This window comes from Lynx rufus, unplaced genomic scaffold (genome assembly GCF_022079265.1).
Source record: "Lynx rufus isolate CCGP_SWC_20201006 ecotype Redwood Valley unplaced genomic scaffold, mLynRuf1.p SCAF_22, whole genome shotgun sequence".
NCBI lineage: Eukaryota > Metazoa > Chordata > Mammalia > Carnivora > Felidae > Lynx > Lynx rufus.
In genome coordinates, this window is record NW_025814837.1 from 15,919,536 (window position 1) to 15,940,000 (window position 20,465).

A 20,465-nucleotide genomic window follows, 5' to 3' on the forward strand; every position below is an offset into this window, starting at 1 on the left:
AAATAAAAACATTACATTGGAAATATACATTGGAAATACACATAATGACAAGATGCAGGCCATGTTTCTCTTATTGAAAAAGACATTTCAGAAGATAAGACAAAAAAATACCATGAAAAGCTCAGAAATTTTGATCATTTATGCAGTAGATTATTCCTGGGCTCTGGTATTTTCTGTTGGTTGAGTGAGATACCTGTAACAAACATACCTTAACTTACATCTGTAATTTTAAAAAATTAACATAAAAATCAGGGAACTTAGATATTTAAATGCCTTTAAGGAAGGGGGGGGGCGGAAACCGTGTTCTTATTCTTCTTGTGTTCTACATGTTATGATACAAATGCTCCATATAATTTCCTGGATAATGTTTACTTACTTCTCGTCCTATTTGCTGATTTTGATAAATTTCTAAAGATGGAGCCCTGAATCAATCAATGGAAGGCAAGTTGTAATGCCGGGTCTACACCGCCAGCTCATCAGAACAGACTAAGCTCCCTTTTCTGCTTGGATGTCGCCATTCTGTGACTATGAAAGCATAAAACTGGAGACTGTTTCAGCAGGTCATTGTCGCTACAACTTGCTCAAACAGAAATAAAACAGCTTTCCATGCTTATTGATCTTGGACTTTTTGCCATTTTTATGCTCTGTTGACCTGAAGCTCAGTAAGGATGTATTTTGTAAAAAGAGCTGAAAGTTTTCTTTCTCAGTAGATGAGACATTTCACATTTTGGCTGCATGCAAAAAACAACTTCTTCTTTTTTTTTTTTTTTCTAAATGCATTCTCTCTGTGACTTTAAAAGAATAGTTGATCTTTAAGTAACACATGTGATATTAGTTTTTCCATTTTAAAATAATCACATTATTGCAGACATTTTAATAGCTGTAGAGGTTGCTATGTATTAACATGATTCATGGTCCTTGACAGCACTGTGTCTGAAAATCCCCCAGGAATGCAAAATACAAAACTCCACACACGTTCAAATTTTACTGCCTGCAGCTAAAAGAAGGGAAAAAACTTAAAACTGTTGAAACCCTTCAACTTTAAAAGCATTAATAGATGGTCCCAGGGGATTAAATCTAAATCTTAATGTGTAAAAATCAAGTTAATAACCAGAGAGATTAATATGGCTGCATTTGATTATTGTGATAATGCAAACAATTAGTACCGCCGAAGTGAGATGTATTAGCCTCCGTCTTGCCCCTCACATCAGCAAGGCACTGGAAACAAATGGAAAGAAAACATTTTACTCCAAGGTTTTCTGTTTTTTTTTTCTGCCTTTGTCTTTCCTTCATTGTAGCTGACTCATTTTTGAAATTTTATTTCAGACCAGAATCATCGAATCTTTTCATTTTCAAACTACCATTTCTATAAAATGAATGGCAATGATCAGACATCATAAATTTCATAATGTCAGAAATGTATTCATGTATGCTTCCTTAGTATCGGTTACTTTATAAGTCTTCATGAGAAATGAAAACAGAAGGCTGTTGGGGGGGGTAGTTTGGGGAGGGAATAGAAACAAAGAAAAAGTAAAGGTAACATGTAAGATATATACTATTTAGTTTTAAATTCTCAAGGTTTTCCAGGGAGGTGATAATTGGCATTTTATAATTGTTTTACTCCACATGGCAATTTTTCCTGATGGTGGTTTCCGGAGAAATCTGCCCGTGAGTACAGTATGTCTTTTTGTTAGATAGGTTCCTACCTTTTCCTTAATCTTGTGCCAGGCAGAAAAATAGACTTTGGGTTGGTGGGCAGTGGGAAAGAAATCGCCGTAAACAAAGGAGTTAGCTTAAAAGGAGTAAGTCTGGCTTTGTGAATAAATGGATCAGATGTGGTGCCAACAATTAACTGACGCTAGGAAGACAACTGCCCTTCAAATGAAATTGACAGAAAAGAGATGTTTTAAAAGCCAGATATAAAACCTCGTGAAGCCTCAGCAATAAACAGACATTGTGGCGAACAGAAGTCCATCTGAAACAGAGTCATATATGTATGTGTGTGTATATATATATATATATATATATATATATATATATGCCTGGGTATTTTTTAGATCTTCACAATTTTCAAACGATGCTATCTTGCTATTGAAAGGTGAAATTAAGGTAAAATGAGTGAAGAATTAATAAGGTGTATTTTTAAGCAAATGAAAACAAAGGAAGCTTAGAAAATGTACATTTTAGTGATTTATTTGGGTGTGGGGGGGCTCAGACGTGTTCTGGCCTATGTCACTTGAAACCTTTTATTTTGCTTCTCAGTTCAGATCTGTGTTGTGCATCAAATGGGTGTCCCATTCGTTATTTTTGTTTAAGCAGTGTCTGTAGGGAATTCCGGGGGACCATTTAATAAACTACAGCAACAATGGAATATTTGTTCACTTTTCTTCAGCAAAGTATCTGCGAAAAGTGTGTTTAGAGGCAGGGAGTGGGTAGCTGTCAGTACCTGCTGCTCCCTGAGCCTGGCAGCCTCGTGACAGTTACTAATATCAGCAGATTTAATGTGTTTAGTCTAGTTGGAAGGTTTGTGATGTGTTTTTGATTTCCTGCTTCAGAAATGCATTTTGGCTGGAAAACAGTGAGGCACACAATTCTTTTTCTTACCATACCACCGTCAGGAAATTGTTACCTTTGTACCCAATTTATATTACATCATAAGTTACCTACATGCAGTTTAAGATCGTTACTTCTTGGTTATTCAGTGTGGGAACAGGAACTAAAAGGCAAGGACTGTGAGGTATGTGACTTGAGCAGAGGCCGGTTGCCACACCTAGGCTGTGCTAGGATTCACAAGTGCATTTTCCTTTCCTTTCTCCTTGATGCTTCAGTTTATCTTTATTCTCCTGAGACTAGGAAATTGCCTCATTGTCTTTTAAAATCTTTAACGTTCTCTCTTGCTTTAGAACCAATTTGGGAAAGAATACAGAAACCACCTGCACTCTGAGCAGAGCACTTTTCATGTTTCCTTCTATAGCAGTGAGTGGTTGATGCATCGTTCTTTTCTTTGCACCTCTTAAACATATTTCGTCCCTTTTCTCAGTATCAATTTAAAGACATCAAAGCGGGAGGGAGGGGGAGAAACCTCACGGTGGGCTCTTGCACTTTTCAGATTTTTTAGTTGTGCCTTAACTTTGCCTTATTATTCTGTTTCTTGCTTGGTGCTAAGCAGTCAGATTCTATTTTTAACATGCGGTTTTGCTTTACGGTGCATTATGTTAGGAAAGCTTGGGGTGCAAAGCTGGAGAAACTATTATTTTGCAGTTCAGAAATCAGATTTATTTTAAAGAAATGTTTAGCAACCGTGCATTGATAATTATACTTACTCTTCATTTGGTGCTGAAACAAAGAAATCGAAGAGAGATGTTTAAAAATAATTTTGCTAGGACATATTTGTGTTTCGTTTTGGGGTTTAAACATTTTTCATTTTAGCCTCAAAAGTTTTTTATTCATATACGTATAAATCATAAATCAGCATGCTCATAAATCAGTATGTAAATAACAGAAGTTGTAGAAAATAAACGGAAGAAGCAGTTAATGCATCCTGACAGAAAAGCTTGCATGCTCCAGTCAAGGACGTCCCCCCTAATACTAGTTAATGAAACAGTAAAAGAATCTACACACATATAGAATGATTACATATTTTTAAAGCAAAGACAAATAACTTTTTTTTAATTTAGGAACTACAAGAAAATCTCGTAGAAAGTGTGCAAAAATGGGGGGAAAACTCACCAAATCACTCACCAGTTCAGGGACAACTGCTATCACATGTATGTTCTTTCCTTTGTCTTTGGGAAACGGCATTAGGCTTTTCATGTTAAAATCGTACTTTCTAATTTTGTTATTTCAGAGTCCAAAAAGGAGAGATCGTGTTCCTTTAAAATAGAGGTCTTAAAATCAAGCATGCCTGAGGGGGAATTGGGGGCACAATCAGGTCTGTCTTCCAGCCGCCAGGTCAGTGGGTGGCTGGGATGCACCCATCTTTCCAGGCGCAGGAGGATTTCCCGCTGTTTTTCCAGGAGTGACCTAGAAGGAGGTTAATGATTCCAGAGAAGGACTTTCCCCTCGGGGAAAATTAAATCTTGTGACCTTTTTCTCTATCTGTCCATTTCTTTTAAGTCATAGACTCCCTTCATTTAACTTACATCAAGCTGTTTTATTTTCTTCAAAAACATGGTTGAAGTGACTGCTTTGGTTTCATTTAACCCTTGAACCGAACACATTTCAAAATGAATTTTCTGTGCAGAGCATAAGCTTAAAGTTCTTTCCAATCTCTTTATTTGCCTCCAAAAAAAAAAAAAAAATCATCAATCCTCATGCACAGTGTGATAGGGAAGTCCAAACACAAATGCTATTTGTATTACTCTTATAATTGTCTTTCCTGGTGTCTGCACACACAGGCAAGAGGCTCAGATAAAGCATTGCTTGATTAATTGATAAATTCTTTTCAACCATTGCTTGGGATTTGTGTGTGTGTGCGTGTGCGTGTGCGCGTGTGTGTGTGTGTATGAGATGGTTGGATTTTCTGATGTGCTCAGAGTGCTAAGATCATTACAAGGAAGTTTTTGGTAAGAAATATGTAAATGATGACAAGATCTCTTCACAGAGAATTTAAAATTATGAAAAAAAATCTCAGCGTTATCTAGCCGGTTTCACTATTTTTCCTACCTGAAATATGCAGACATTAGTGGATCAAATTCAGTGTCAGAATTCAGTAAAATAAAACTATAATTATTTTATTATCCTCGTGGGTTCAGACTCACGGGTGCAATGAGTTCTTGAGGGTAGAGTGAAAACAGAAACTGCCTTGTGCTCAAAGTTGTTAGTTTTTTAAAAACAACTTTTTATTCTGCAACAGACCCAGGACATTTTCAGCATGATCATATTACTCGCTTTTACTGCCAACATAAATTAAAATAAATATTTCTTAATTTTTAGCATGATAATGTTCCATTTTGGAAACAGTAAATTCAGAATACCGTGGTTCTTGCGAGTGTATAACACAGCCTATGCCTAGATTCTCTAATATTTAAAATGCTGTATTGCCCAGAGAATTCTACTTTTTTCCCTTGGGGTCAATGCCATTTGGAGGCAACTGAAGATAGGACAAAGTACCAAAGAAAGCTCCAGCTGTTTACTTTTTTTTTTTTAATTTTTTTTCAACGTTTATTTATTTTTGGGACAGAGAGAGACAGAGCATGAACAGGGGAGGGGCAGAGAGAGAGGGAGACACAGAATCGGAAACAGGCTCCAGGCTCCGAGCCATCAGCCCAGAGCCCGACGCGGGGCTCGAACTCGCGGACCGCGAGATCGTGACCTGGCTGAAGTCGGACGCTTAACCGACTGCGCCACCCAGGCGCCCCAGCTCCAGCTGTTCAGCTAGTCGATTTCTGTAGGCTCAACCCACCCAATCAGCATGGACTGAGAGTATGCTGTGCCGTGTGTTCTTAGCACTGTGCACACGCGATAACCAGGACCAGTCTTTGCCCTGAGGCTCTCATGAAACCACCAAAACTTATCAGCATGGGACAATGTGAATAGTAGTAGTACTGACTAGGAGGACAACAAAAGGGAAAAACAACAATAGTAAATGAACAATGTCATTTTACAAAGTGTACTTACATACACCATTATAATTTCTGCAAGTTACTTGGGGCTTCCATTTTTTGAGAATAAGCATACCTTTCCCATACCTCACAGGGTTCTTGGGGAAATCTGATTATATAGAAATAGTATCTGCCAGACACTAGGTCAATAGTTTTAGAGGTAAAGAAACCGAAGGGCAGAGAAGTTATATAATTTTCCTGGGATAAGATAAGCAATTCAGTGTCAAAGCTGAGATTGCTTTACCCTCTTCTATCACTGTCCAATGTGTGACAGTGTCCAAATTAGCAAGTATAAGAACAAGCTTCCTATCATTCTCAACAATAGTTCTGCCTTTGCTACACCCTAATTTGGTTGATGACATTCTGTTCTCTGATCTACCCAAGCCACAGATCTGGGAGTCTTCATTTCTTCCTTCATTTCCCACCAACCTATCACCAACATGAAGGTTCAATTCACAGATTACCCATAAATGGTAGACAATGCTCATGCCTACTGTCAATGCCTGTAATCACAGCTCTGACCTCCCATGCCTGGCTCACCGTAATCCTCCCTCACTGGTCTTTGCCTTTCTCTTTCTCCCTTCCCTACACCCTACCATACCGATCTTTCCAGAGCACAAATCTGTTCCTATTAGTTCTCTGCTTAAAGCCTTCAGGGACTCTCTGTTCCAGTTCCCCCCATGCCTCCCAACATAGCCTTCGCACTTCCCAGCCTAGATGTTCCAGACTGTTTGTAGATCTCTGCTCGTCCACATTTCCATCCTTTGTATATTGTGTGCCCTCTATTTGGAATGACGGCCCTTCCACATTATTCGTCAAGGAAACTTTAGCCATCCTTTAAAGTCAGGTTCTTTTTTAGGAAAAACATCCCTGCTTCCCCATCTCCAAATGGTATTAATCGTCCTATTCTCTATGCTACCTCAGAGTCTAGACCATGTCGTCTTTGCACTCATGATACCATAATGAAACCATTTATTTACATGCCTGTTTCCTCCAATAAACTATGAAATCCTCGAGGGAAAGGATTTTTATTTCCTTGTGACTTTATACAGTGTCTGGCATATAAACTCTCTATAAAATGTTTGTTGAATTCTAAGAAGTGGGTGGTCATCGGAGCTGAAAGTCACAGATGAGCCAAGGAGGGAGAAGGCTGAGAAAAACTGATGATTCTGAAAAGATAGGGGTCATTGATAACCTCCCAAGCACAGAGTCCTAGAGAGGTAGTCAAGGGCATGAAATAGAAATGGATCATCAGGATTCTGAAATAGAGGCTTGATAACATGCACATCTGAATTTTGAAATGTTAAATTACTTTTAAACTATCCTTTTTATCTATAATTGACTATTAGAAGTCTTCTTTGAAAGATATATGTTGTAGTCTATAATCTAGGAGTAGCTAGGAGTATAAATTTCAGAAGCTTATTTGTAACAAGTAATGATTGCTTCTTTCTTCCTTTCTTTTTTTTATTGGTTGTAACACCACAGACTCCATTTCAAAGTGTGCCCCTGTTTCTACTGTGCCGAGGTTGCTCACCACTTCAGGTTGCTGAAGAATACAAATAATTTTAACCCTTTGCAGAAACACAGGGCCTATGCTTATGGCCATGCAGACTGGCCCTGCACAAAGGTTGCTCAGAAGGTGAGTGCTGGCTCAAATCCAGCCAGCGCTCTACTCCCCAAGGAAGGGGCTGGGGCAAGGGGCTATGTCCACCAAAGAGAAACTCTCTGTCCAATTCATACCAAGCCACTGTTTGGGCTAACTGTCCTGCAGAAATCCCTCCATCATCATTTTATTTTATTTGCCTTTCCTTTGACCTGTCCCTGCTCTGTTAGGTTTTTATTAAAGTGAAGCAACCAGAATTACAGCAATATTTCAGCAGTAGATGCCCAATGGCTTTATATAAGAATGTGCTGAGATTTTCTAGTGTTCTGTTGACTTCTTGGTGGGAGCCACACAAAACATACTTGTGTCTCATCAGCCACGTTTCAAGTGCTCATAGCCACATGTAGCTATTGGCTACCATATTGTGCAGCATAGAAAACATTTCCATTATTGCAGAAAGTTCCACTGAGCAGAGCTATTCTAGAGGGACGAGACCAACAATAATAAACAAACACATGAACAAGGTAATTTCAGAGAGTGGTGAGTAGACTGAAGGAGACAGAATAGATGGGATGGAGTGCAGAGTAATTGCAAGAGGATGCTGAATGCTGGAAAGCAGCAGCCAGGCAAAGCTCTGGGGGCTGATCCTCTCAGGCAGAGAGCACAGTAAGTGCAAAGGCCCTGAGGTGAGAAGGAGTTTGGCATGTTTGAGAAATGGAAAGGTCAGTGTAGTGTGGGCTCAGTGAGGCAGGAGAGGTGAATGGAAAGACAGCAAATCAGAGAGGTGCAGGGGCCATATCCTGCAGGGCCATATATACTATGGTAAGGGGCCTAGATTTTGGTCTAATTGCACTGGAAAAGCACTGGAGAATTTTAAACAAGGAGTGACATGACCCGATTTGTATTTTTAAAAGACTGTTCTGGCTACTTGAAGCAGATCTTACAGAGGTGAAGTTTCAGGACTGGAGAGATAAGGGGATAAATATAAAAATGTTATGATAAAGGAATCTATGCATATATTTTAAATGGTGCATTTGTTAGTGCCATATTTATATGTTATCCTTAAATCATTTCTAAAAACTAAAACTTTGTGTGGACCTGTCAAAAAAGATGAACACAAATTCTATCTAAGAAAGAATAGCAGGGCTAAAGCTGATGTGGGGCTTAGAGTTCTGTCTTATGGGAGATCCTTTTTCTATGCCCTCTATAGGCGATGGCGGAGTACCAACAGGTGGTCAGATGCCAAGTGGAGAAATGATGGTACATGGGGCACTCAGCCCAGGCAGAGGACTGAGACCATTCTGGAGGAGCCCAAGAAAGCTCTAAACATGACATGGGCAAAACAACCAGGGGCAAATCATAAAGCAGCACAAAAAGAGAGAAGCAAAGTCGTAAGTGTGTAAAAAAAGGTTAGCAAGGGAAAAATGGGTCCCCACATAAGTTTCTGATATGAGGAAGAGCAGATGATTCTACAACAATAAGGGAACACTGACAGTGGTCTCTGCTAAGACTGTGTTGTATATAGGGCACTTTGGTGGCCCAGTCACTTGAGCATCTGACGCTTGATTTCGGCTCAAGTCATGATCCCAGGGTTGGGGGATCGAGCTCCAGGCTCCTTGCTGAGCATGGCGTCTGCTTAGGATTCTCTCTTTCTCTCTCTCCCTCTGCCTCTCCCACACTCGGGTTTGCTCTCTCTAAAAATAAAAAATAAAAAAAGCTATGTTGTATACATCTTTAAAAAATATAATTGAAGATGATTCTTCTGTTAACTAACTCTGTGACTTGGAACAAATCCCTCGGCATCTGAGATGTGGTTTCTGGATCAGTAAATAAGAGGCTTAAGGTTAGTCCTCATGCCTCTTAGATCTCTTTCAGGTATAAAATGCAGATGGCTTCTTGAAATTCCAGAAAGTTCCTTTTGGAAAAATAATACAGAAAGCAAGAAAAGATGAAAACAAGAAATTTTTGTGACAGAACGTTGTGCTAATAGCTTTAATTAAATCAAAGGCAATAAACATTTATTTGGAAACAGTAGCTGGAGATGAAATATTTGTGTAGCTAAAGAGATACTACACCATTACATGTATGGAGAAACAATATAAATGCAAGAAAGAAAAAATTGGAATAACCCATTTAACTGGAAACACTGCAGGTTATGAGGTTGGCCATATATTCACCGTGTATACTGATCTAAGAAGAATTTAACTTTGGAAAAGCTCATGATTGAGGGTTTCAAGGACAGAAGAAAGGGGCAACAGAGCAGAAATGAAAGGCTGTGTGGTATTTGCCTCTTACAAACTATGCACTTACATACCACCAGCCTATGTGATATCTTTGTTCACCTTCTTCTGAGACGATACAACCCTATGCTGGGGTATCAGTAGTAACATACAGAGCATGGCCTGGATTTCAGTCCCCACTCATCTCTTTGTGAACAACCCACAACACCCATGACTTTCCTTAGCAGTGTGCCTGAAATACATTTCCCCATTTCTGTCTGGCAAAACCCCACTCATCCTTCAAGAGTCAGGCTGAATGCCAGTTGTTCTGTGAAGAAGAGACCTCTCAGGCAGGATCCATCTCTCCAACTGTTGTGCTCTCAAGTATTTTGGTTATCCTCTTAAGATTGTGCTTATCATGTTTACTTACAGTTTTTTTTTTTTTAACAAGTTTTCTTTCTTTGCTGGATCTTGAACCTCTGAGGGCAGAATTCTAGTTTATTCTTTTTGTTGTCTTTAGCACCTCATGCAGTTCTAACCAGAGAATAAATATGTAATAAATGTGTGTTGAATTAGTGATGCATGGTTAAGAATTATAGTTGATATAAAGAAAAATAGGGAGAAAAAAGATGAAATGGAGAAACAGTCTTCAGTCAAGATGGAGGTGTGAATATGAGGTTCAATAGAAGACTCAGAGAAAGAGCTTTAAAGTAGTTGGGTAGAAAGATAAAGAAGGCTACAAGAAAGAGAGTGTGAAGACAGAAAGACGGCAAACACAGACAGCCAGCAACTTAAGAGAGAAAGATGTTCAGAACACAAACAAAGATGGGGATAGAGGGAGGAGCTCAAGAAAACTCCAGGAAAACAAGCAAAAGGGGGTCATTATCTCCACCACAAGGTTGGAGAAATGTGGAAAGAAGAAAGAAATAAGGCCCAAGAAAAATGCAAGTGATGATATAAAGAAAAGAATCTAGATTATGGGGATTAGAATTAGAGGGTGGATTTTTGTTGGCACTGACCATAAATAATTACAAAATATAGGCAGGAGGAGAAGAAGATTAGTTTTCAAAATAATTATACCCACAAGTGTAGATGTACCATTGTGAGACCTTACAGGAGGAAGAAAATGGAATTGCTCTTGGAAAACCCATGTTCCAGAAAAGGAAAATGCCAGGCATTGGCTTTACAGTGGGAGACAGGTCCAGCACCGGATGCTTTGTAAGTTTATTTCTTTAGACTAAAAGTGTTAATCTAGGCCTTTTCATGTCTGAGGGGGAAAAAAGCAATATAAACCTGCTCTTTTAGTTCTTCACACACCTGACTAGAAAATGGACTATAATAGATGGTAAGTGGGTGGTGAGAAAGGAGTAGCTGTTAATATCCAGGCACAGACTATTATTTTAGATGGTTTGTACTAAAAAGGGAATCCATTTGGTGAGCAGATTTGAAAAGAAAAACAAAATTACCTGAAAGAGAACACTAAAGCTCTTTATTAGGATGGCATGACCATTGGTCATTTTTGGTCCCCCAGCATCTGGTTCCCTTTTCTTTGGGAGAAATACCACCTTGGGTGACTTCAGAGGGAGGTAGGAACCCACCTCCACCTGCCAAAAGGTGGGCAGATGATCCTTGACTCTCAGCTCTGGCAGGGGGTATGGGCACATGAGCTCGGCTCAGTCAAAGGATGCCCCACTCCGAATGTGGGGTCTTCAGAGAAAGATGTAGAAGGCCAGAATGGCTAGAGATCATGCATAGTGGCAGCACTGAAATCCAAAGTCTAGCAGTGCCCAACTATCCCACAACATGATGTCCTGGCCAATGTCCCTGAGGCAGACAGAACCTTGACTAAGCTTTGACAGATTTTAGCTTTTCTTGGTGTTTGTACCTTCCCTGAACACCCTTGTTCAGCCTTCCTTGGTTCTCTGAGCCACCTGTCACCATTTTAATATTTTCTCTTTAATTTTGCCTAAATCAGTTACCAAAAAACCCTCCTATAGACTGCATGTTTGTTTCCCCCCAAATTCATTTGTTAAATACTAATGCCCAAAGTGATGGTATTTGGAGGTGGGATCCTTGGAGGTGATTAAGTCATAACAGTGGATCCCTCACGGATGGGATTAGTTCTTATAACATAAGCCCTAGAGAGGTCTCTAGCCCCTTTTCCCATGTGAGGACATAGTGAGAAGGCAGTCGTCTATGAACCAGGAAGGAAACCCTTACCAGACACCAAATCTGCTGGTGCCTTGATCTTGAACTTCCAGCCTCCAGAACTGTGAGAAGTGAATTTCTGTTGTTTATAAGTTCCCCAGTCTATGGTATTCTGTTATAAAAGCCTGTAGAGACAAAGACAAAACTCAAATATACACCAACTTATTAGCAGCGGCGATCAAAGAAGTTTTAGAGAAGTGGGAAGTTCTCATTTGATTCAATAAATATTTTTTGAGCAAATATGGTTCAGGCATTATGCTAGGTCCTGAAGATCTAGTTAACTACTTCATTAGAACATTATCACTACTTACACAGGTTAATGAGTCTGATTGTAAACCATATTTATAATACTCTGTATACAGTAGTTGCCCCATTACCCATGGGGAATATATATATTCCAAGACTCCCAGTGGATGCCTGAAAACTTAGATATTACCAAACACAATATACTATGTTTTTTCCCTATACATACATGCCTATCTATGCTTAGAAGTTAAATTTAGAAGTTAAATTAAGCACAGTATGAGATTAACAACAACTAAAAATAGAATGATTGCAACAATATAATAGAAGCTATGTGAACGTGGTATCTTTCTCAAAATAATTTATTGTACTGGACTTACCCTTTCTCTTCTTGCCATGATATGAGATGATAAAACACCTGTGTAATGAGACAAAGTGAGGTGAATGGCATAGTCATTGTGATATAGCATTAGGTGACTATTGATTTTCTGCCTCTGGACCTTTGTTGACCGGGGGTAACTGAAACTACTCAAAGCGAAACCATGGATAAGGGGGATTACTGTATAAGTTATCTATTTTTGTGTAACAAATTACCCCTACGCTAAGAGATATAAATAACAAACAGTTATTATCTCACAGTTTCTGTGGGTCAGGATTCTGGGAGCAACTTAGCTGGGTCTTCTGGCTACCGGTGTCTCACAAGGTTGCAATGAAGGTGTCAGCCAGGGCTATGGGGGTGTGACGAGATCTCATTTGAAGGCTTGCTTGGATGAGGGGCCATTTCCAAGTTCATTTATGTGGTTGTTGGTGGGGTTCAGTTTCTTGTGAGCTATTGGACGGAGGGACCCAGTTTCATGCTGTTGGTTGGAGGCCTCCCTCATTTCCTTGTTACGTGAGCCTCTACATAGCACATCTCACAATATAGCAGGTGGAGTCTCTTAGAGTGAGCAAGCAAGAAAAGCCAGAGAGAGAGAGAGAGAGAGCGAGGGAGAGAGAGAGAGAGGAACTTCTGTTACCTCAACGCAGAAGTAGCATCCCATCATTTTTGTTATATTCTATTTGTCTGAGGCAGCTGATTACATGCAGCCCACACTCTGGGGTTGGGATGACACAACAACATGAATGCCGGAAGGCAGGATTTTTGGGAGCCATCTTGGAAGCTGCCTACCACAGCATGATAAACACACACGATCTCTGTGCGAACGTACGTTAGGCACGTGGAGGCTGATGGTGGGGAGCCAGGTGAGGGTAGAAAGCAGGAAAAAGGTGGGAAAGAGTCAAGAAATTCAGGGAAAAGTAAAACATTAATGGAATCTATGTGAAACAGGCTATTGAAAATATTTCTTAAGAATAAACAGAGAAGGATATGGGATAATTTGAACCTTTTAGGTCAACAAGTTGCATCCTGTTAGAGCTTCTGGCAGGGTTTACACTGCAAGAGAATGCAATTTACAGGGTTTACGCTGCAATTTACAATGCGAGTAGTATGCACTAATAGCTGACACAACACTCAACCTGTAATAAATAGGAGGAAGGAGAAAAGTACTTACTATAGTCACCAGAAGGGGGACAGGTAGAATTTCTAGGAAATACCCAGAAAAAAGCATTCCACAAAATAGGGCATAATTTAGTGTAAAACCATAAAGGCACAGGGTTTAACATCCAAATGCATGAGCTGGGGATGTGATTGGGGAAACCGGCCAATTTGAAGGCAGGTAAAAATCATTAAAGAAGAATGGTAAGATAGATGATGTGGGCGTGTTTCTGTACCAGCAATGTAAATCCATTTGGAAAACTATGCAGTGAATTGAAAGCCAGTCCATATATCTAGTCAATAAGAAAAAGGAAATAATCTCACAGAACTCTGTTCATATGCAGTTGATGCGTCAGAAAAGGTAGATTGCAACTTCCAACTATAATGAATATTTGTAGACAGTGAGAGTACAGAGTCAATCGAAAATAAATGCAGAAGCCTGCTGGTAGGAATGAAGGAAAAAAGGGGGGAAATTAGGGAAGGAGGCCCCTGTGAAATCCTAAGGGTATGTTTGGGAGAAAGAATCATGCAAGACAAAATTAAGAAGAGAGGCTGGAGGAATGCAAGGAGAAAATAAAAACTTGGGAAATACAGGGGGCTGGGTCCCTATGGACCTGATTCTGCCTCATCAAACGTTTTTAATTCCATTTTTTATACATAAGTTATAACTGGCAACCTCTGTTGAGACTGTTTTTTTATTGCCTTATGGAAAAGCAAGGCCAACATGATTAAAAGGCAATGTATTCTCTTCCCAGGGAAGGGGAGCTGGGAATGATGAAGCCAAGGCTTTTCTTCAGAGTGACATTTTTATGTTACAATTTTAATAAAAAATAAAGAAGAAGAGTGTGAAGATTAGGGAAAACATTGTAGTTTTCATCTCCCTCACTTTGAATGATAGTGGGAGGGGTCAGTGCCCTTTAAGAGGAAGAGAAACATGAACCCTTAGAAAGGGGCAGGATATGAGAACAACAAAACAGCAACACAGAAATGATCACGTGGGACATAAAGAGGAGGGATGTGAATACCCCAAACAGATAATACTAGACAGATATCCTAAGAGAGTGCCATTCAAATAATGTAAAGTTTGGAGGTTATGGGAATCATGATATGAAATAGAATCTGATACACTCTGCAAATATATGAAGCTTCTAGGGTTTGCACTGGCCTGATAATACCAGTCAAAAAAGAACAAATGTGGGCTTGCAAGCCTATTGACCAAAGAAAGAAGAGATCCTTTTCTGAAGTGGGGACAAGCTCAAATACCGTATGATTTCACTCATATGTGGAATTTAAGAAATAAAATAAATGAACAAAGGGGGAAAAAAAAAGAGACAAACCATGAAACAGACTCTTAACTATAGAGAACAAACTGATGTTACCAGAGGGGTGGGAGTGGGGAAATGGGAAAAATATGGGATGTGGATTAAAGAGCATAGTTCTCATGATGAGCACTGAGTAATGTAATGTATGGAACTGTTGAATTGCTATATTGTACACCTGAAACTAATATAAACTGTATGTTAACTATACTGGAATTAAAATTAAAGTTAATAAATAGAAGATTTGGTGATTAAAAAAAAATACAGAGGGCACAAGCCATGAATAAGGGCCAATCTTATACGTAATACATACAATCTTATACATCTTATACATACATACATATACAATCTTTATACATAAAAAAGATTAAAAACTCTGATAGGAATTGTGTGATTAGAATCTTCCCTTTAAAACAATATTGACTCCCACCTCTTGAGCCTATGGGAGTCCCAGTGTTGAGGGTCAAATCACATCAGTGGCATGTGTCCACATGGTGTCAAAGGTGAGACTAAGAGTGATCACTCTTTCTGTTTCATATCGGTATCCACTTAGTTCTCCATCTGTGTTTTGGCCAACTTGATAAATTTCTTTGGCAATTACCAAATAGGGAGTTATGACCATGAACACTGAGAACTTCACATGGTCTTACCAGCAAAAATAGGAAAAAAGAAGGTCAGAAAAAACTTCGATTCAAAAAAGTACCTCCTCTTGAATTTGGGGATTTTGTATTTATAAGCAAGGAGCTGTCAAAATTGCAAATAGTAATATTGGTACTGTGGGCAGACAAGAATAGGATGTCTGTGCAGAGATAAAGCTTAGTTGACGTGGCATTCTCTCACTGGAGTTCTCTATTAATTGATACCTCGTATGTCTTAATTATAGTGGTAATGAAGGTTCATAAATATTAATTCAAAGGTACCAAAAATTTGTGAAGTACCTTCTGAATCATCAAAGACAGGTTAGGTGCTGTTCAGTAAAACTTCATAGATAAATGAATTTACTGTGTTCTAATTCTTTGAAAAGTCTTAATCCATATAATACAGGTCATTCATTTTCAGTCTGTCGGGGGACAAACAGTTTATTCTATTTAACTCTGAACAATTGCCAAACATATGTAAGAAAAATCCCTATTCCTAAAAATCCTGGTATTTTTATACCATGCCTCTAATGTACAATGTATTTATCTCACTGTAACATAAAAAGTCTATAATGTGAACATCTCTCCCTTTCTTAAACCCCAGCTTTGTAAGAACCTTTGCTGTATTTTCATAGAAGGCTAAAGAAAAAAGTCCTCAAAATTTATTTGAGATCAAGTGAGATCAAATTATAGTATTTGACTTCCTTGAAAATAAGATGCTAGAAAGCCACGATATAGATAATTTATTTTAATGAAGAGAAATATTGTTCATTTATTCTATCACCACTATATCACAACAAAAATGTCTACATAACTAAAAAAATTAACTTCCAAATAGCTTATGCTCACAGATGGTTACATGTTTCCTTTGCTATGTATAGCTTCTAACTTTTAAATTTGAATTTTCTCATTTTTGTTAAATGAGTGATTTCCACTCATCATTATTGGGTTTCTTATCTCCAGATTTTAATGACCAATATTTTGGTATTTGCATGCTGTAAGGCTAAACCATATATTCTGGTCTTTTTTTTTTTTTTTAATATTTTTTTTTCAACGTTTATTTATTTTTGGGACAGAGAGAGACAGAGCATGAACGGGGGAGGGGCAGAGAGAGAGGGAGACACAGAATCGGAAACAGGCTCCAGGCTCTGAGCCATCAGCCCAGAGCCCGACGCGGGGCTCGAACTCCCGGACCGCGAGATCGTGACCTGGCTGAAGTCGGACGCTCAACCGACTGCGCCACCCAGGCGCCCCTATTCTGGTCTTTTAATAATTATGTTAAACTATGCTAACCAAAGGAACTTACTTGTCTTCATTTGTATAAGAACTGAAATATAAAAATTTGAGGTATAAATGACATGATCTATTTTAAGTGTATAAAATTAGTTCATTTGTGTGCAATATCTAAAACTTTAAAATATTTATTTATAGGTATCATTATGTAGATACACATAACATGAAAAATTTTGATTATAATTTTTTCAAAATGGGAGAAACATAATTTGCCATTTTGGGAAATGTGATTATTCCCTCTTTATTTCATTATCTATAAGTTTTATAGTTCTTATTAGTGTGATTAATTTTAGTTCGTGCCAATAAGTTCAACAAAGACCTAATATTAGCAACACTTCACGAAATGGATTCAATTTCTATCAACTGCCTTTTTCCTTTATGGTCTCTTTTAATGATACAGGCTCATTTTTGTTAGCCAATAACTTACCGATACCCTTACATTCTTTAGAATTTTCAGATGAATACTACCTGGTTTTTCTAATATGCTACAATCTATTTTCTGGAGATGATGCCTCACTTTTTAAAAATACCTTCAAAAGTACCTTTTGTTATTTGCAAATATCATTCTAGTATAGGATCTCTCTTTTTTTTTTTTTACAACTTCTATAGTAAAGAAAGGATATCCCTCCTTTTTTATTATTTCAGTGGATCAGCAAGGACATTTGGGGTGGTTATGAAAGCCTCAGAAAGAAAAGATGACTGTGACAAACTCTGAACTTTAAATGTTACTATACATGATGTAATGAAATTTTTAAAATTTCACAGAATGACATATAAGTCATGACACAAATGTTATAAGTTACATAAGTTATATAAGTACAACATAAATGATGTATGCTGTATACTGTGCATTTTTAAAAACCTTTCTTTCTTGATATATTTCACCACAAAATTGAAAAGTGCTTATGCACATATATCAGAAATTTTAAAAAGGAAGTTAATGACTCATTTTATTAAGGGGAAATATGTCAAGTTAATAAGATTTAGTGAAAAAAAGAAAACAGACTGAAAACACAATTTATTATTCATAATGGCAAAATACACTTGCTGTATTTGTGTATTTAGTACAGACTTTCCCATGTGAAGTTCTTAAATGATTTTGCAGTCAAATATTACTACCCATTTTGTAGATTAAGAAAAGTGATGGGGGATGGGTATGGGATTAGGGGGTGGGTATCAGGTAATTTATGGAGGATTACACAGTGGACAAGTAAAGGCACTGGGAACAAATAATAGTTTCTGTGTGCTACAAACATTGCCTTCTCATATGCATCACTGACATTTTGCACAAAGTCGATAAACATCTGTCAACAAATGTTAAATTAAACGCCTCTTTTATGTTGTTCTAACTTTAATATGTTAATGTGCTAGTATATATGTATGTGTGTGTATACAACACATTTTATATATAAAAACACACATTTATATTTTACACACACACGACTCAGATGGCTTTGATGGAACTTTGCCCCCTCACAGGACTTTAAAAGGTCTTTATAAATGATCCTACTTAAATGAACGCTTTTGGGAGGTAATATAGCTATTACTCAGGCAGATACTACACTTAGATTTGAAGTAAACTTGTAATACCTTTAAAATATCTGGAACCAGTCTCTAATCTGAAAATGTTGCATAAAATTGTTACATAGTATAGATAAGTTAAAGAAAGTAAAGCATATGTTAAAGATATTTTTTAAAAAACCATGATTTGAGTGCTTTCTTTGTAATTGGTTTAGACTGCAGGTTGCAACTTTAACACCATGACTTAAAACTTATCAAAGAGATTTATGTTTTGCAATTGACATTTTAAATTGAAGATTTACTTGAACTGGTACCTAATATGTTTTGTGTAATTAATTCCTTTGAGGTCAGTTTTTGTAGACACAGAATTACTTTAACATTAATCCCTCCTTTAGCAATACCTTTATTGTTGGAATTTGCAGCTGAAAAAAAAAGTTAATCTTTTTCAAATGAGGTTTTCAGTTCCAGGTATTTCGTTTGTTTCACCGATGATATAAGATTTTCTTAAAAATGCAAAATATCTTAAAAGTGGATGCTGGGGAGTCAGTGTAAGAAAAAAGGTGGAGATTAAACAAATCAGGCATTAATAAGACATGGAAAGTTTAATTACATAGATGCTTAGGTTCTTAATGAAGGGACTGAGTAATGGAAGGTCTGTCTCATTTTAAACTTTATACTATTATTCAGGTTATCTGTACACAATATTTAAAACTCATAAGCCTTATGTATTTGTCTTTTCTATTTCTTTATGAAATGTTGCATAGATTATTTGGTGGATAACATAATTTGATGGATGATGGTGTTCAATAAACTGTTGTTGCATGAATGACATTTTGATTGTAGCTTAATTTCTAGTTTTGATTAAAGAATGGGAACAATATATCTAAAAGTTGGGACATAAGTAACTGAGCATATAGCAGTTCACTATCCCCCAAATAAATTTTATTAAGCAGGAAAACGTTTACTAATTAGGCATGTTTACATATTCCCAGCTGTTAATTATGTTCTCTTGTGTTGGCAAATGAAAGAGGAAACACAATTTTCCTTCTTTAGCATCTGTGTTGCCTTAATCATATATATTGGATAGTTCGTATATTTTCGATGTCTATTTATTCGTGAAGTATGGAAAATAATTCTGAGTGTACTCAGGATTGATTGTTTAATGAAAGCCAAGTGCTCACCAATTCCATGTAACTGATTAGTTCACATGGAATATAATGGTAAGGAATGCTGAGATCAGTGGTTTTGTCCACCAGGTCCAGTAATACTTGGCCCTCCAAAAGGTGAGATAGTTGTGTTTGTCTGAGTCATGAGACTCATAAAGACTTGTCCTGTCTTTAATAAAATCTTTCTACATGTTCCTTTATGTGTCATTACTTCATCATAACAATGGCACTCAAGTATTTACAAAGTTGATGTTTTTTACTCAGTCTTCATTCAGATGGTGGCCTGGGATCATGAATAGATTTTGGACTTGATGTTTAGAGAAATAATTAGTGTTTTTCTTTCTCCCAAGCCATTTGCTGTTGAACTTAAAATAGTTAATGAAATCTTGCAAATAAATTTTTCCTGTATCGGTTAATTTGTGAAATTATGTAAAAAGTTAGTTTTGTCTCTTGGATGGTTGACACTTTAACTCCCCTTGGAAATAGTATGTATTATTATCCCAAAGTGGAATCTGAGATCCTTGAGACAGATCTACATTCTCTGATCTATAGGTTTTACTCATTTCTTATAGAGGAGGGCAAGAGAAATATCAACACTGGGAAGTGAAAGAATACAGACTGAAAAAGACAAAGAAGTATATTGAGGAAGAACAAAAAAATATCAACCCACATAGAAGACAACTTGAACAAATTAGGCTCTGCGTTAGTAACATGTTAACAGGTTTTCACATTCTAGTAAAAACAGGTTTAGATGCTATCAATATTTTGGATAGTATCACTCATAACCTGGGACCACACATACCTGGCACCATAGCATCCTGCACACATATGGCTCCCACATGAAAGGAAAGCATTGTAAAAGCTTAAGAGTCTTCAACAGTTTTCCTTTCTGAAGGGTTTCTGTGAAGTGGAATGGTTATAAAGTTATGTATGAAATCTAGAATCTTGAATGTTCAAATGTAGATCCTGCAATTCAAGCTGTATGCTTTACTATTTTACAGCCACGTAAAATTATATTTATTTGACTGCAACTATGATTTTATTTTAGAAATTCCTGTAGATGGACTGAAAACTCATTTAATTATAATGAAGAGACTGGGAAAAACATATACTGTACC